At 49.7% G+C, this 13,971-nt stretch overlaps 2 protein-coding genes across 4 annotated transcripts in view; both read right to left on the reverse strand.

Moving 5' to 3' along the window:
* Positions 1-13,971, reverse strand: part of ACOT7 (acyl-CoA thioesterase 7) — a 126,978-nt gene that overhangs the window by 94,488 nt on the left and 18,519 nt on the right. Inside the window, exon 1 of one of the 3 annotated variants that reach the window (XM_058444178.1) lies at positions 3,628-3,646. The exons of the other annotated variants lie outside the window; for them this stretch is intronic. The gene's annotated coding sequence lies outside the window, so the exon portion shown is untranslated. Of the gene's footprint in view, positions 1-3,627; positions 3,647-13,971 lie in introns of those variants that run through there. 3 annotated transcript variants of the gene reach the window in all.
* NOL9 (nucleolar protein 9) overlaps positions 1-13,971 on the reverse strand; it is a 239,836-nt gene that overhangs the window by 41,365 nt on the left and 184,500 nt on the right. The gene's annotated exons all lie outside the window — the stretch shown is intronic.

The following is a 13,971-nucleotide window of genomic DNA, read 5'->3' on the forward strand; positions in this document are numbered from 1 at the left end:
TAGCCGGCATCCCAGGGCCAGGGTCTTGAAGCCACAGCGCCTCCCACCCTGGCACACAGGACAGATCCTCCCAAACACACTTCCCTCCCCTGACCCCAAATAGCCCATAGTTCCTCTCAGCTCCCAACTCACTGCTTGGCCTTCTCCCCAAAACAGGCCCTGTCGACTTCCTTTCTGAGGACATTTGGTGACAAGCTTCTCCGAAGCAGGAGCATCGTCTCCCCACGTCCCCGGTCGGCTCCCTCCAGAAGCTGCAGCCAAATGGAACTCAAGGAATGAGGCTGGGCCCCAGTACTGTGCCCTTTGGACTTGGCCTCATCTCTCCAGGCGGGCATTGCTGCCTCCCTAAGCAACCCTTCCAGCTGGTCCCAGCCTAGGTGTGCTAGGCACACCACCCACCCCAAATCAGTGAGGACCTACCAGGCTTCCACAGCAACACGGGTTCAAGCCACAACCAGACGGTCCCGCAAAGAGGAAGCACTTCTAAGACAGCTTAGCCTTATGAGTAAATAATCTCAAAGTTAAACAACTACAAGGTGCTATTTCCCATCTACTAAATTAAAAATCATTTTAACTGACAAAACGAGATGTCTAGAAATGTTCATAGCAGCATTATTCACAACCACCCAAGGATGGAAACAACCCGGTGTCCACCACGGATGGGTAGGTAAACAAAATACGATAAATCCATACAATGAGATATTATCTGACCATAAAAAAATGAAGACCTACAGATCCACAGTAATGCACGGACCAGCCTTGAAACCATGCTGGGTGAAAGAAGTCCATCGCAAAAGGTCACACGCCATCTGATTCCGTGTATATTAAATGTCCACAACAGGCAGATCTACAGAAACAGAAAGTCAGCTGGTGAGGGGCAGGGGCTGAAGGAGGGGAAATGGGAGTGACTGCTAATGCGTGCAGGTTAATTCCGAGGGTGATGAAAATGCTCTGGAATTAAATCGTGCTGGTGGCTGCATAGCCTTGTGAATCCATTAAGGTTCACGCAGAATTGTACAATCAAAAAGGGTAGACTCAATAGAGTTATAGCTCAGGAAAGCTGTTATAAACTACAAACAAAGCAGGGTGGAGTAGTTCACGCCTGTAATCCCAGCCCTCTGGGAGGCCGAGGCAGGCGGATCACCTGAGGTCAGGAGTTTTGACACCAGCCTGGCCAACATGGTGAAACCCCACCGCTACTGAAAAAAAAATTAACCAGGCATGGTGGTGTGCTCCTGCAATCCCAGCTACCAGGGAAGGTGAGGCAGGATAATCACCTGAACCCAGGAGGCGGAGGCTGCAGTGAGCCAAGATCACGTCACTGCATTACTGCATTCCAGCCTGGGCAACAGACGGGACTCTGTCAAGAAAAAAAAAAAAAAAACTACAAACAACTGGATGCCAGAAGCCGTGGTCCCTCCCTACACCATCCCTGGCCGTGCGGGTGACGTATGGCAGGAGCCCTCGAAACACTCTTACCTTTGCCACAGAAAGGCACTCCGAAAATCTAAAGAAAAACACACACAGCTTGGCAGAGACCTGCAGATGTGGCATCTCTAACCCAAAACAAAGTAGAACTGGCTCAGTAGGCTGTGAGCATCCCTAAAAACATGCTCGAGGTTGTGTCTGGTTTCTACTTTTCTGGGGAAATGACCCTGTTTTCTGCAGCTTTCAAAGGCATCTGGAAGCTAAAAAGTCAAGAGGTGGGCTGAGCACGGTGGCTCACGCCTGTAATCCCAGCACTTTGGGAGGCCAAGGCAGGTGGATCACCTGAGGTCAGGAGTTCGAGACCAGCCTGGCCAACATGGCAAAACCCTGTCTCTACTAAAACTACAAAAATTAGCCGGGCATGGTGGTGGGCGCCTGTAATGCCAGCTACTTGGGAGACTAAGGCAAGAGAATCGCTTGAACCCAGGAGGCAGAGGTTGCAGTGAGCCGAGATTGTGCCATTGCACTCCAGCCTGTGTGACAGAGTGAAACTCCATCTCGAAAAAAAAAAAAAGAAAAGAAAAGAAAAAAAAAAAGTCAAGAGATGGCAGCACCTCTTCCCCCATCCCTCCCATACCTGCCCAGGCAGCCAAGCATACAGAAAGAAGGTAGGAAATGAGACAGGCACCTAGAACTCAAAAGCACACTGAGCCCAGCTCATCAGAGCGCACTCGGAAGAGAGAATTCAAGGAGAACTCTGTATCGATGTGCCCTAGAATGGGAGGCCACATCCCTCTCCCCAACCAAAACTCATCGCCTCATGCTAGAGGAAGCTGGTAGGGTCAGAAACTTACATCCAGGCTCCAGAAAGATCTCTCAGAGCTCAACGTGAAAAAAACAAATGACCTTTGGCTAGGCGCGGTCGTGCACACCTGTAATCCCAGCACTTTGGGAGGCTGAGGTGGGCAGATGGCTAGAGCCCAGGAGTTGGAGACCCTTCTAGGCAACATGGTGAGACCCCATCTCTACCCAAAATCCAAAAAATTAGCCGAGCATGGTGGTGTGCACTGTGGGCGGCAAGCCATCCAGGTGCCGCGGCAAGTGACTGAGGGCACGAGCTGTTCCAGTATAATAAAATATATAAAACAACAAGAGTTATACTAGATCTAGATCATAGACATGATTATATATGAATATCATTAATCATTAGTTTGTAGCAATTACTCTTTATTCCAATATTATAATAATCCTCGCTCTATAATCACAACCTAGGAAAAACCAGGCCATACAGAGATAGGAGCTGAGGGGACACAGTGAGTGAGGAGTGACCAGAAGACAAGTGTGAGCCTTCTGTTATGCCCAGACAGAGCCACCAGAGGGCTCCTTGGTCTAGCGGTAACGCCAGCGTCTGTGAAGACGCCCATTGCCAAGCGGACCGTGGTCCAGCAGTAGCGTCAGTGCCAAGGAAAAACATCTGCTACTTAGCAGACCAGGAAAGGGAGTCTCCCTTTCCCTGGGGGAGTTTGGAGAAGACTCTACTCCTCCACCTCTTGTGGAGGACCTGACATCAGTCAGGCTTTCCCGCAGTTATCGGGAGGCCTAACCGTCTCCCTGTGATGCTGTGCTTCAGTGGTCACACTCCTAGTCTGCTTTCATGTTCCATCCTGTACACCTGGCTCTGCCTTTTAGATAGCAGTAGCAAAATTAGTGAAAGTACTAAAAGTCTCTGATATGCAGAAATAATGGCATAAGCTGTCTCTCCCTCTCTCTCTCTCTGCCTCAGCTGCCAGGCAGGAAAGGGCCCCCTGTCCAGTGGACACGTGACCTTACCTATCATTGGAGATGACTCACACTCCTTACCCCGCCCCTTTTGCCTTGTATCCAATAAATAACAGCGCAGCCAGGCATTCGGGGCCACTCACGTCTTGGTGGTAGTGGTCCCCGGGGCCCAGCTGTCTTTTATCTCTTTGTCGTGTCTTTATTTCTACAATCTCTCGTCTCCGCACATGGGGAGAAAACCCACCGACCCTGTGGGGCTGGACCCTACAGTGCACCTGTGGTCCCAGCTACTCAGGGGGCCTGAGGTGGTAGGATCGCTTGAGCCGGGAGGTCAAGGCTGCAGTGGGCCAAGATTGAATTCCAGCCTGGATGACAGAGCATGACCTTGTCTCAAAAAAGGCCAGATGCAGTGACTCACACCTATAATCCCACCACTTTGGGAGGCTGAGGCAGGAGGATCACTTGAGCCCAGGAGTTCCAGGCTGGCCTGGGCAACGAGACGAGACTCCACCTCTAGAAAAAAAGAAAAGATGTTCAACATCATTACACATTAGGAAAATACAAAAGTAACATCTAAAAGCAATTATCAGCCAGGTGTAGTGGCTCACACCTGTAATCCCAGCACTTTGGGAGGCCAAGGCAGGTAGATCACCTGAGGTCAGGCATTCAAGACCAGCCTGACCAACATGGAAAAACCCCATCTCTACTAAAAATACAAAATTAGCTGGGCGTGGTGGTGCATGCGTGTAATCCCAGCTACTCAGGAGGCTGAGGCAGGAGAATCCCTTGAACCCGGGAGGCCGAAGTTGCAGTGAGCCAAGATCATGCCATTGCACTCCAGCCGGGGGGACAGAGCAAGAGACTCTGCCTCAAAAAAAAAAAAAAAAAAAAAATGGTGGTCCACCTTGTAACCAGTTTTGGAGGCCGGGTGGGCAGATCAGTAGAAACGAGATATCCCCAACATGGTGAACCTCAGGAGGTTGCAGTGAGCCAAGATCACGCCACTGCACTCCAGCCTGGGGACAGAGCGAGACTCTATCTCAAAAAAAAAAAAAAAAAAAAAAATAGCCAGGCATGGTGGTGGGAGCCTGTAATCCCAGCTACTCAGGAGGCTGAGACAGCAGAATCGCTTAAACCCGGGAGGTGGAGGTTGCAGTGAGCTGAGATCGCCCCCACTGCACTCCAGCCTGAGCAACAAGAGTGAGACTCCATCTCAAAAAAAAAAGGAAAAGAATGAATGACTGATCCATGCAACCATGTGGATGAATCTCCAAGTAATCGTGCTGAGCAAGGGAGGCTGGACAAAAAGAGAACATACTGTGCAAGTCCATGTTTATAAACTTGGAGGAAACACAAACTATAGTGACAGAAAGCAGGTAAGAGGTTGCCTGGGGGCAGGGAGGGACCAGAGAAGCAGAGGGTCTCAGCAGGGTGACAGGTCTGTTCACGGTCTCGGTCTCGGTCTCAATTGTGGTGAAGGCTTCACAGGCTCACACAGGCATACCTCAGAGATATTACGGGTTTGGTTCCAGATCACCGCAACAAAGCACACATTGCACTTTATAATAACTCACATGATTTTTTTGGTTTCCCAGTGCATGTAAAAGTTACACTGTAGTCTATTAAGTGTATAATAGCATTATGCCTTAAAAAAAAAAGTATATACCTATAATCCCAGCACTTTCGGAGGCCAAGGCAGGTGGATCACAAGGTCAGGAGATCGAGACCATCCTGGCTAACATGGTGAAACCCCATCTCTACTAAAAAACAAAAAATTAGCCGGGCATGGTAGTGGGCACCTGTAGTCCCAGATACTCAGGAGGCTGAGGCAGGAGAATGGCATAAACCCGGGAGGCGGAGCTTGCAGTGAGCCGAGATCGTGCCACTGCACGCCAGCCTGGGCGACAGAGCAAGACCCCGTCTCAAAAAAAAAAAAAAAAAACTTTATTGCTAAAAAATGCTAACAATCATCTAAGCCTTCAGTGAGTGGTATTCTTTTTGCGGGCAGAGGGTCCTGCCTCAATGTTGACGGCTGCAGACTGATTCATGTTGTTTTTTGGGGTTTTTTCTTTTTGAGACAGAGTCTCGTTCTATTGCCCAGGCTGGAGTGCAGTGGCACGATCTTGGCTCACTGCAACCTCTGCCTCCCGAGTTCAAGTGGTTCTCCTACCTCAGCCTCCCAAGTAGCTAGGATTACAGGCACACGTCACCACGCCTGGCTAATTTTTTGTATTTTTAGTAGAGATGGGGTCTCACTATGTTGGCCATGCTGGTCTTGAACTCCTGACCTCAGGTGATCCGCCTACCTCAGCCTCCCAAAGTGCTGGGATTACCGCCCGGCCTGCAGACTGATTAGGATGGCGACTGCTGAAGGCTGGGATGGCTGTGGCAGTTTCTTAAAATAAGACAACAATGACACTGACCACATCAATTGACTCTTCTTTCCACAAAATATTTCTCTGGGCTGGGCACTGTGGCTCATGTCTGTAATCCCAGCACTTTGGGAGCCTGAGGTGGGAGAATCGCTCATGCCCAGGAGTTCCAGACCAGCCTGGGCAACATAAGGAGATGCTGTCTCTACAAAAAATAAAAATTAAAAAATTAGCTACTCATGGTGGCACTTGCCTGTGGTCCCAGTTACTTGAAAGGCTAAGGTAGGAGGATCCCTTGAGCTCAGGAGGTCAAAGCTGCAGTGAGCTGTGATTGCACCACTGCACTCCAGCCCGGGTGACAGAGTGGGAGCCTGTCTCAAATAAAAAAAAAAAAAGATTTCTCTGTAGCATGCAATGTTTGATAGCATTTTACCCACAGTAGAACTCTTTTTTTTTTTTTTTGAGACAGAGTCTCTCACTCTGTCAGCCAGGCTAGAGTGCAGTGGCATGATCTTGGCTCACTGCAACCTCCATCCCCGAGTTCAAGTGATTCCCCTGGCTCAGCCTCCTGAGTAGCTGGGACTACAGGTGTGCATCCCCACACCAGCCTAATTTTTTGTATTTTAGTAGAGATGGGGAGAACATGTTGGCCACGATGGTCTCGATCTCCTGGACCAGCCCAGTAGAACTTTGAAAAGTGGACTCAGGCCGGGCGCAGTGGCTCACACCTGTAATCCCAGCACTTTAGGAGGCCGAAGCAGGCAGATCACGAGGTCAGGAGATGGAGACCATGCTGGCTAACACGGTGAAACCCCTTCTCTACTAAAAATACAAAAAAATTAGCTGGGCATGGTGGCAGGCACCTGTAGTCCCAGCTACTCAGGAGGCTGAGGCAGGAGAATCACATGAACCTAGGAGGCAGAGCTTGCAGTGAGCTGAGATCGCACCACTGCACTCCAGCCTGGGCAACAGAGCGAGACTCCATCTCAAAAAAAAAAAAAAAAAAAAGTGGAGTCAGTCCTCTTAAAACCTATGTTGTTTTATCAACTAAGTTTATGGAATATTCTAAATCCTTTTGTTACGGGATCTTTGCGGTATCCCTTTTCTAGCCAGAAACCTCTGTATCTTGTGGCACCTTTGCCCAAGTTTTGCTGGGGCTCACTGGGCTCGTTCCACCCACTCAGCCTGGCAGGCTGCACTTGGCTCATGCTACCAGCCTGGAGCTCCCATGCCTGCCAAGGACAAGCCTGGTGTGGAGCAGCGAGCGGTGTGTGAGCAAGCGTGCAGTTCGGCCACTGCACAGTCAGACATGCCAGCTGCTGCTGCAGGGCAGGCAGCTCCAGATGCTGGCACAGGTGCTGGTTCTCTGCAAGGCTGCACCTGGACCAAGCGCACCTCAAGCAGCTTGCCTGGTTGGCACATGGGAATGCAGTGGTGCCCGGAAGCTTGGTGATGCCAGGAACTGCAGGGCCCCAAAGAGGGAGTCATAACCCTGACTCAGGGAGCTCCCAGGTCTGGACTCCCCAAAGGGCCACAGCTCTTCTCTCCTTCCCTTCACTGGCAACGTGGCAAGAAGCAGCATGTTTCAGCCGTTTGTGTTACAGTTCTTTCAGCCTTGACATTCGGCAGGTCCCAAGTTCTTTCCCTGTGACCAGGAAGAATGAGGTACGCAGAAAAATGGAGAGTGACCAAGACAAAGAGGAGCTTTATTAAGTCACAGCCAGGTCATCCCAGTGAGTGTTCAGCTCTCAGCAGAGAGGGTAGCCTCTCTGCAGCTGGTCATCCTGTCATCTTTCTGTCCTCTGCTCTAGTCTGGCTGAGTCCAGGGTTTTTATGGGCCTCAGAGTGGAGGAAGTGTGTGTTGACTGGTCCATGGGTGGGCCAGTGAAAAGCACCACAAGCTTCTTCTCTGGTCCTCAGGACTGGCCGGCCGGCCCCCAGGCTTCAGGCCCTCCCCGATTTGAAGGTGAGGCTTCACCGGGAATCAGACCCCTTCTACCCAGAAGCCTGTCTGTCTCCTGCCACTGTTCATGGCATCCAGGCTGTTTGTGCCAGCCTATCCTCAGCCCCCACTTGGCCTCTCTCCCATGCCTGTCGGTGCCCAAAGTTTAAAGGGCGCCATCAGCAGGGTGGGTGCGGTGGCCGCACCACAGTCCAGGTCCCCGAAGTGAATGCCGTTCCCACTTCCTGCCCCAGGGCCCTGAAGCATAACCCAAGCTCTGCATCACAGGCCCAGCCCCCGCACTCCATATGCAAGTGCAGCATCACCCCAGGCCCAGCTCCACATTGGGGCCCCTCTCTGCCTGCACCTCCATGCCCAATCATGCTGCTTCCCCACCAGCAGGCAACTCAGCCTGGCCCCGTTGTGGTGGCTCCCAGGGCAGTGGGCTCTGGGAGACTCCCAGGGGCAGGCTCCAGGGACTGACTGTCTCCTCTGCACACCCCTCCCCACAGTGACAGTGGGTGAGAGCTCTGACACGGAGCCAGGGTCTGGAGCGGCAAGGCTCCAGGCCTGGGAGCGGGTCTTGCTTGGCTGTGCAAGGATGGGGGCGGTGCAGTCAGTTGCCCAGGGAATGCAGGGCACAGGGGACCCACTGCTGCCACTGCTGCTCCCACAGCTGCTCCTGCCATCACTGCTTGCGCCACCTCACTGCACCCGGCGTGAGAGCAGGGGTTGCTCCAGATGGCCCACCACTGCCATTACTTTCTTGTCATTTCAGCAATGTTCACGGCATCTTCCCCAAGACTAGATTCCATCTTAAGAAACCACTTTCTTTTTTTCTTTTTTGCTCTGTTGCCCAGGCTGGAGTGCAATGGCACAATCTTGGCTCACTGCAACCTCTCTGCTTCCTGGGTTCAAGCGATTCTTGTGACTCAGCCTCCTGAGTAGCTGGGATTACACACACATGCCACCACACCTAGTTAGGTTTTGTATTAGTAGAGACGAGGTTTCACCATGTTGGCCAGGCTGGTCTCGAACACCTGACCTCAGGTGATCCACCCACCTTGACCTCCCAAAGTGTTGAGATTACAGGTGTGAGCCACCACACCTGGCCTATAAATATTCTTAATGGCATCTAGAATAGTGAATGCTTTCTAATGTAAATTTTTCAATTTACATTGCCCAGATCAGAAGAATTGCTATCTATGGCAGCCAGAGCCCTACAAAATGCCTTTCTTTTTTTTTTTTTTTTTTTTTTTTTTTTTTTTTTTTTTTGTAGAGAAGGAGTCTTGCTTTGTCGCCCAGGCTGGAGTGCAATGGCGCAATATCGGCTCACTGCAACCTCCACCTCCTGGGTTCAAGCAATTCTCCTGCCTTAGCCTCCTGAGTAGCTGGGACTACATGCACATGTTGCCACGTCCAGCTAATTTATTTTTTTTATTTTTATTTTTTTTGAGATGGAGTCTCGCTCTATCGCCCAGGCTGGAGTGCAGTGGCACGATCTCAGCTCACTGCAAGCTCCGCCTTCCGGGTTCATGCCATTCTCCTGCATCAGCCTCCCGAGTAGCTTGGACTACAGGCGCCCGCCACTACGCCAGGCTAATTTTTTGTATTTTTTGTAGAGACAGGATTTCAACGTGTTGCCCAGGCTAATCTCAAACTCCTGAACAAAGGCAATCCACCTGCCTCAGCCTCCCAAAGGATTACAGGATTACAGGCCCAAAATGCATTTCTTAAACAATAAGACTTGAAAGTCAAGATTACTCCTTGACCCATGGGTTGCAGAATGGATGTTGAGTTAATAGGTGCTATTATCCACTATGGTTTGGAGATGAGGATCCCTAACCTCATGTTGAAATTCAATCCCAATGTTGGAGGCAGGACCTAATAGGAAGTGTGTGGGTCACAGGATGGATCCCTCTGGAAGGGCTTGGTGCCATCCTCGTGGTCATGAGTGAGTTCTTACTTTATTAGCCTCTGGGAGAACTAATAGTTAAAAGGAGTCTGGCACCTCCCTTCTCTCTCACTTCTCTAGCCATGTGACCTGTACACACCAGCTTCCCTTCCCCTTCTGACGTAAGTAGAAGCGGCCTGAGTCCCTCGCCAGAAGAAGATGCTGGTGCCATGCTTCCTGTACAGCTTGCAGAACCATGAGCCAAATAAAGCTCTTTCCTTCATAAATTACCCAGCTTTGGGCATTCCTTCACAGCCACATAAATGGACTAAAGACAGCAGGCACGAAAACAAAATTAATCTCCTTGTGCATCTCCATCAGAGCTCTTGGTTTATCAGGTCTATTGTCAATGAGCAGTATTATTATTATTATTGTTATTATTATTATTATTATTATTATTATTATTATTATTATTTGAGATGGAGTCTCATTCTGTCACCTGGCCTGGAGTGCAGTGGTGCGATCTTAGCTCACTGCAACCTCCACCTCCCTGGTTCAAGTGATTCTCCTGCCTCAGCCTCCCAAGTACCTGGGATTACAGGCATGCACCACCATGCCCGACTAATTTTTGTATATTTTTTAGTAGAGATGTGGTTTCACCATGTTGGCCAGGCTGGTCTCGAGCTCCTGACCTCAGGTAATCCAACCACCTTGGCCTCCCACAGTGCTGGGATTACAGGCATGAGCCACCACGCACAGCCAATGATTAGTATTATTTTGATTATTTTTTTTTTTTTTTTTTGAGACAGAGTCTCACTCTATTGCCCAGGCTGGAGTGCAGTGGTGTGATCTCGGCTCACTGCAACCTCTGCCACCTGAGTTCAAGCGATTCTCCTACCTCAGCCTCCTGAGTAGCTGGGATTATAGGCGCCTGCCACTGTGCCTGGCTAATTTTTATATTTTTAGTAGAGACGGGGTTTCACCATCTTGACCAGGCTGGTCTTGAACTCCTGACCTTGTGATCCACTTGCCTCGGCCTCCCAAAGTGCTGGGATTACAGGCGTGAGCCACCACACCCGGCCTGATCAGTATTATTTTGAAAGAAATCTTTTTTTCTGAGCAGTAGGTCTCAACAGTAGGCTTAAAAATATTCAGAAAACTATGCTATAAACAGATGTGCTGACATCCAGGATTTGTTGTTCCATTTATAGAACACAGGCAGAGTAAATTTAGCATAATTCATAAGGGCCCTAGGATTTTCAGAATAGTAAATGAGCATTGGCTTCAACAGCAAAGTCACCAGCTGTGTAAGCCCCTAACAAGAGAGTCAGCCTGTCCTTTTTTTTTTTTTTTTTTTTTTTTTTAGACAGAATCTCACTCTGTCACCCAGGCTGGGGTGCTGTGGCAGGCGCAATCTCGGCTCACTGCAACCTCTACTTCCTGGGCTCAAGCGATTCTCCTGACTCAGCCTCCTGAGTAGCTGGGACTACAGGCAAGTGCCACCACACTCAGCTAATTTTTTAATTTTTAGTAGAGACAGGGTTTTGCCATGTTGGCCAGGCTGGTCTCGAACTCCTGACCTCAGGTGATCCACCTGCCTCAGCCTCCCAGAGTGCTAGGATTACAGCGTGAGTCACCAGACCTAGCCTGTCCTTGGCAGCCAGGCATTGACTTTTCCTCGCTAGCTATGAAAGTCCTAGATGTTATCTTCTTTCAACAGAAAGCTGTTTCACCCACACTGAAAACCTAGGCAGGGCACAGTGGCTCACGCCTGTAATCTCAGCATTTTGGGAGGCTGAGACAGGTAGATCATTTGAGGTCAGGAGTTCAAGACCAGCCTAGCCAACGTAGTGAAATCCTGTCTCTACTAAAAATAAAAAAATTAGCCAGGCGTGGTAACGCGCACCTGTAGACCCAGCTACTCGGGAGGCTGCGGCAGAAGAATCGCTTGAACCTGAGAGGTGGAGGTTGCAGTGAGCCAACACTGCACCGCTGCACTCCAGCCTGGGCGGCAGAGCAAGACTCTGTCTCCAAAAAAAAAAAAAAAAAGAAAAGAAAATCTATTGTGTAGCCACCCTCATCGGTGATCTCAGCCAGACTCGGATAACCTGCTGCAGCTTCTCCAGCAGCACCTGCTGCTCCACCTTGTACTTTCATGTTATGGAGGTGGCTTCTTTCCTTCAACCTCATGAACCAACCTCCGTTAGCTTCACAATTTCCTCTGCAGCTTCCTCACCTCTCTCAGCCTTCATACAATTGAAGAGAGCTAGGGCCTTGCTCTGGATTAGGCTTTGGCTTAAGGGAATGTTGTGGCTGATTTGATCTTCTCTCCAAACCACTAAAATTTTTCTTCTCTGTTATCAGCAAGAAGGCTGTTTTGTTTTCTTATCATTCATGTGCAGCACTTGTAATTTCCTTCGAAGGACTTTTCCTTTGCATTCACAACTTGGCTAACTGTTTGGCACACGAGGCCTAGCTTTCAGCCTATCTCAGCTTTCAACATGCCTTCCTAAGTTTAATCATGTCCAGCTTTTGGCTTTTTTTTTTGACAGTCTCACTCTGTCGCCCAGGTTGGAGTGCAGTGGCGTGATCTTGACTCACTGCAACCTCCACCTCTGGGTTCAAGAGGTTCTTCTGCCTCATCCTCTGAGTAGTTGAGACTACAGGCGTGTGTCAACACACCTGGCTAGTTTTTTGTATTTTTAGTAGAGATGGGGTTTCACTATGTTGGCCAGGCTGGTCTTGAACTCCTGGCCTCAAGTGATCGGCCCGCCTCAGCCTCCCAAAGTGCTGGAATTATAGGCATGAGCCACCACACCTGGCCTCTGGCTTTTGGCTTAAAGTGAGAGGTGTGTGACTCTCTCCTTCACTGGAACACTTAGAGGTAGGGTATTAATTTGCCTAACTTCAAAATTATTGTGTCTCAGGGAATAAGGGAGCTCATGAAAAGAGAGAGAGATGGGTAAACAGCCGGTCAGTGGGGCAGTCAGAACACACACAACATTTATCAATTTAATTTGCTGTCTTACATGGACGCAGTTCATGATGTCCCAAAACAATTACATTAGTAACACCAAAAATTACTGGTCATAGATCACCATAACAAAGATAATAATGAAAAAGTTTGAAATATTGCAAGAATTACCAAAATATGATATAGACACACTACATGAACACAGGCTGGCCAAAAAATGGTGCCAATAGACTTGCTCAATGCAGGGTTGCCACAAACTTTTTTTTTTTTTTCTTTTTGAGATGGAGTCTCGCTCTGTTGCCCAGGCTGGAGTGTAGTGGCGTGATCCCGGCTCACTGCAACCTCTGCCTCCCAGGTTCAAGCAATTCTCCTGCCTCAGCTTCTCATGTAGCTGTGAATACAGGCACATGCCATCACGCCCAGCTAATTTTTTATATTTTTAGTAGAGATAGGGTTTCACCATGTTGGCCAGGCTGGTCTCGAACTCCTGACCTCAGGTGATCTGCCTGCCTCGGCCGCCCAAAGTGCTGAGATTACAGGCCTGAGCCACCATGCCTGCTCCAAACCTTCAATTTGTAAAGAATGCAGGACCTGGCTGGGCGCAGTGGCTCACGCCTGTAATCCCAGCACTTTGAGAGGCCGAGATGGGTGGATCACCTGAGACCAGGAGTTCGAAACCAGCCTGATCAACATGGTGAAACCCCATCTCTACTAAAAATACAAAAATTAGCTGGGCACGGTGGCAGGCGCCTGTAATCCCAGCTCTTCAGGAGGCTGAGGCAGGAGAATCGCTTGAATCCGGGAGGCAGAGGTTGCAGTGAGCCGAGATCGTGCCATTGCACTCCAGTCTGGGCAACAGAAGCGAAACTCCATCTTAAAAAAAAAAAAAAAAAAGCAGGACCTGCAAAGTGCAATGAAAGGAAGTCTGCCTATACCTAGGTCAAAACTGATCAAACTGAATACTTTCCATATGTGCAGTTATAGAAATTATTCCTGTATAACTGTTTAAATAAATGTCTCTTTCACCTCCCACCTCTGCCTTTTAGAGAATCAAATATCCATGGCAAATGCACTGGGCTTGTTTCTATTTGAGGCACCTACTCTGGGCAAATTTCCTGGAATTCTGCCAATTTCTGCAAGGGAAGGTGGCAGCAAGTGCAATGAAGTCACCTGAGGACAGAGGCCTGGTCCCCATGCTGGCAGCTGTGCCCACGTCCCTCAGCCTGAACAGAGGTGGGAGGCAAATGGCCCTGGGAGCTCCAGTTAGGGAGTCACTAAGACTAAGAGCCCTGCCCAACCAGGCACTGGTTAAAGCCCTCCCACAGGCCCATGGGGACTGAAGGCATGTCCCTCAATGGGCAGACCAGCAGGCCGTGAGTAATTCCAGAGTATGGGGCCAGTGGGTCAGTATGGCCACCCTGAATCTCACTCTCCGAATGTCAAGGAGGATGCCCTGAACACACAGGCGTGGGGCCTGTGGGGAGAAGCTGAGCTCCACAGTGCAGGGGCCAAGGACTCTGCCTTGCCCAACATCCTGGAGATCAAGCACCACACCCTGCCATGCACCACCTGCAGGCCACAT

Source organism: Hylobates moloch, unplaced genomic scaffold (assembly GCF_009828535.3).
Source record: "Hylobates moloch isolate HMO894 unplaced genomic scaffold, HMol_V3 SCAFFOLD_9, whole genome shotgun sequence".
Classification (NCBI taxonomy): Eukaryota; Metazoa; Chordata; class Mammalia; order Primates; family Hylobatidae; genus Hylobates; species Hylobates moloch.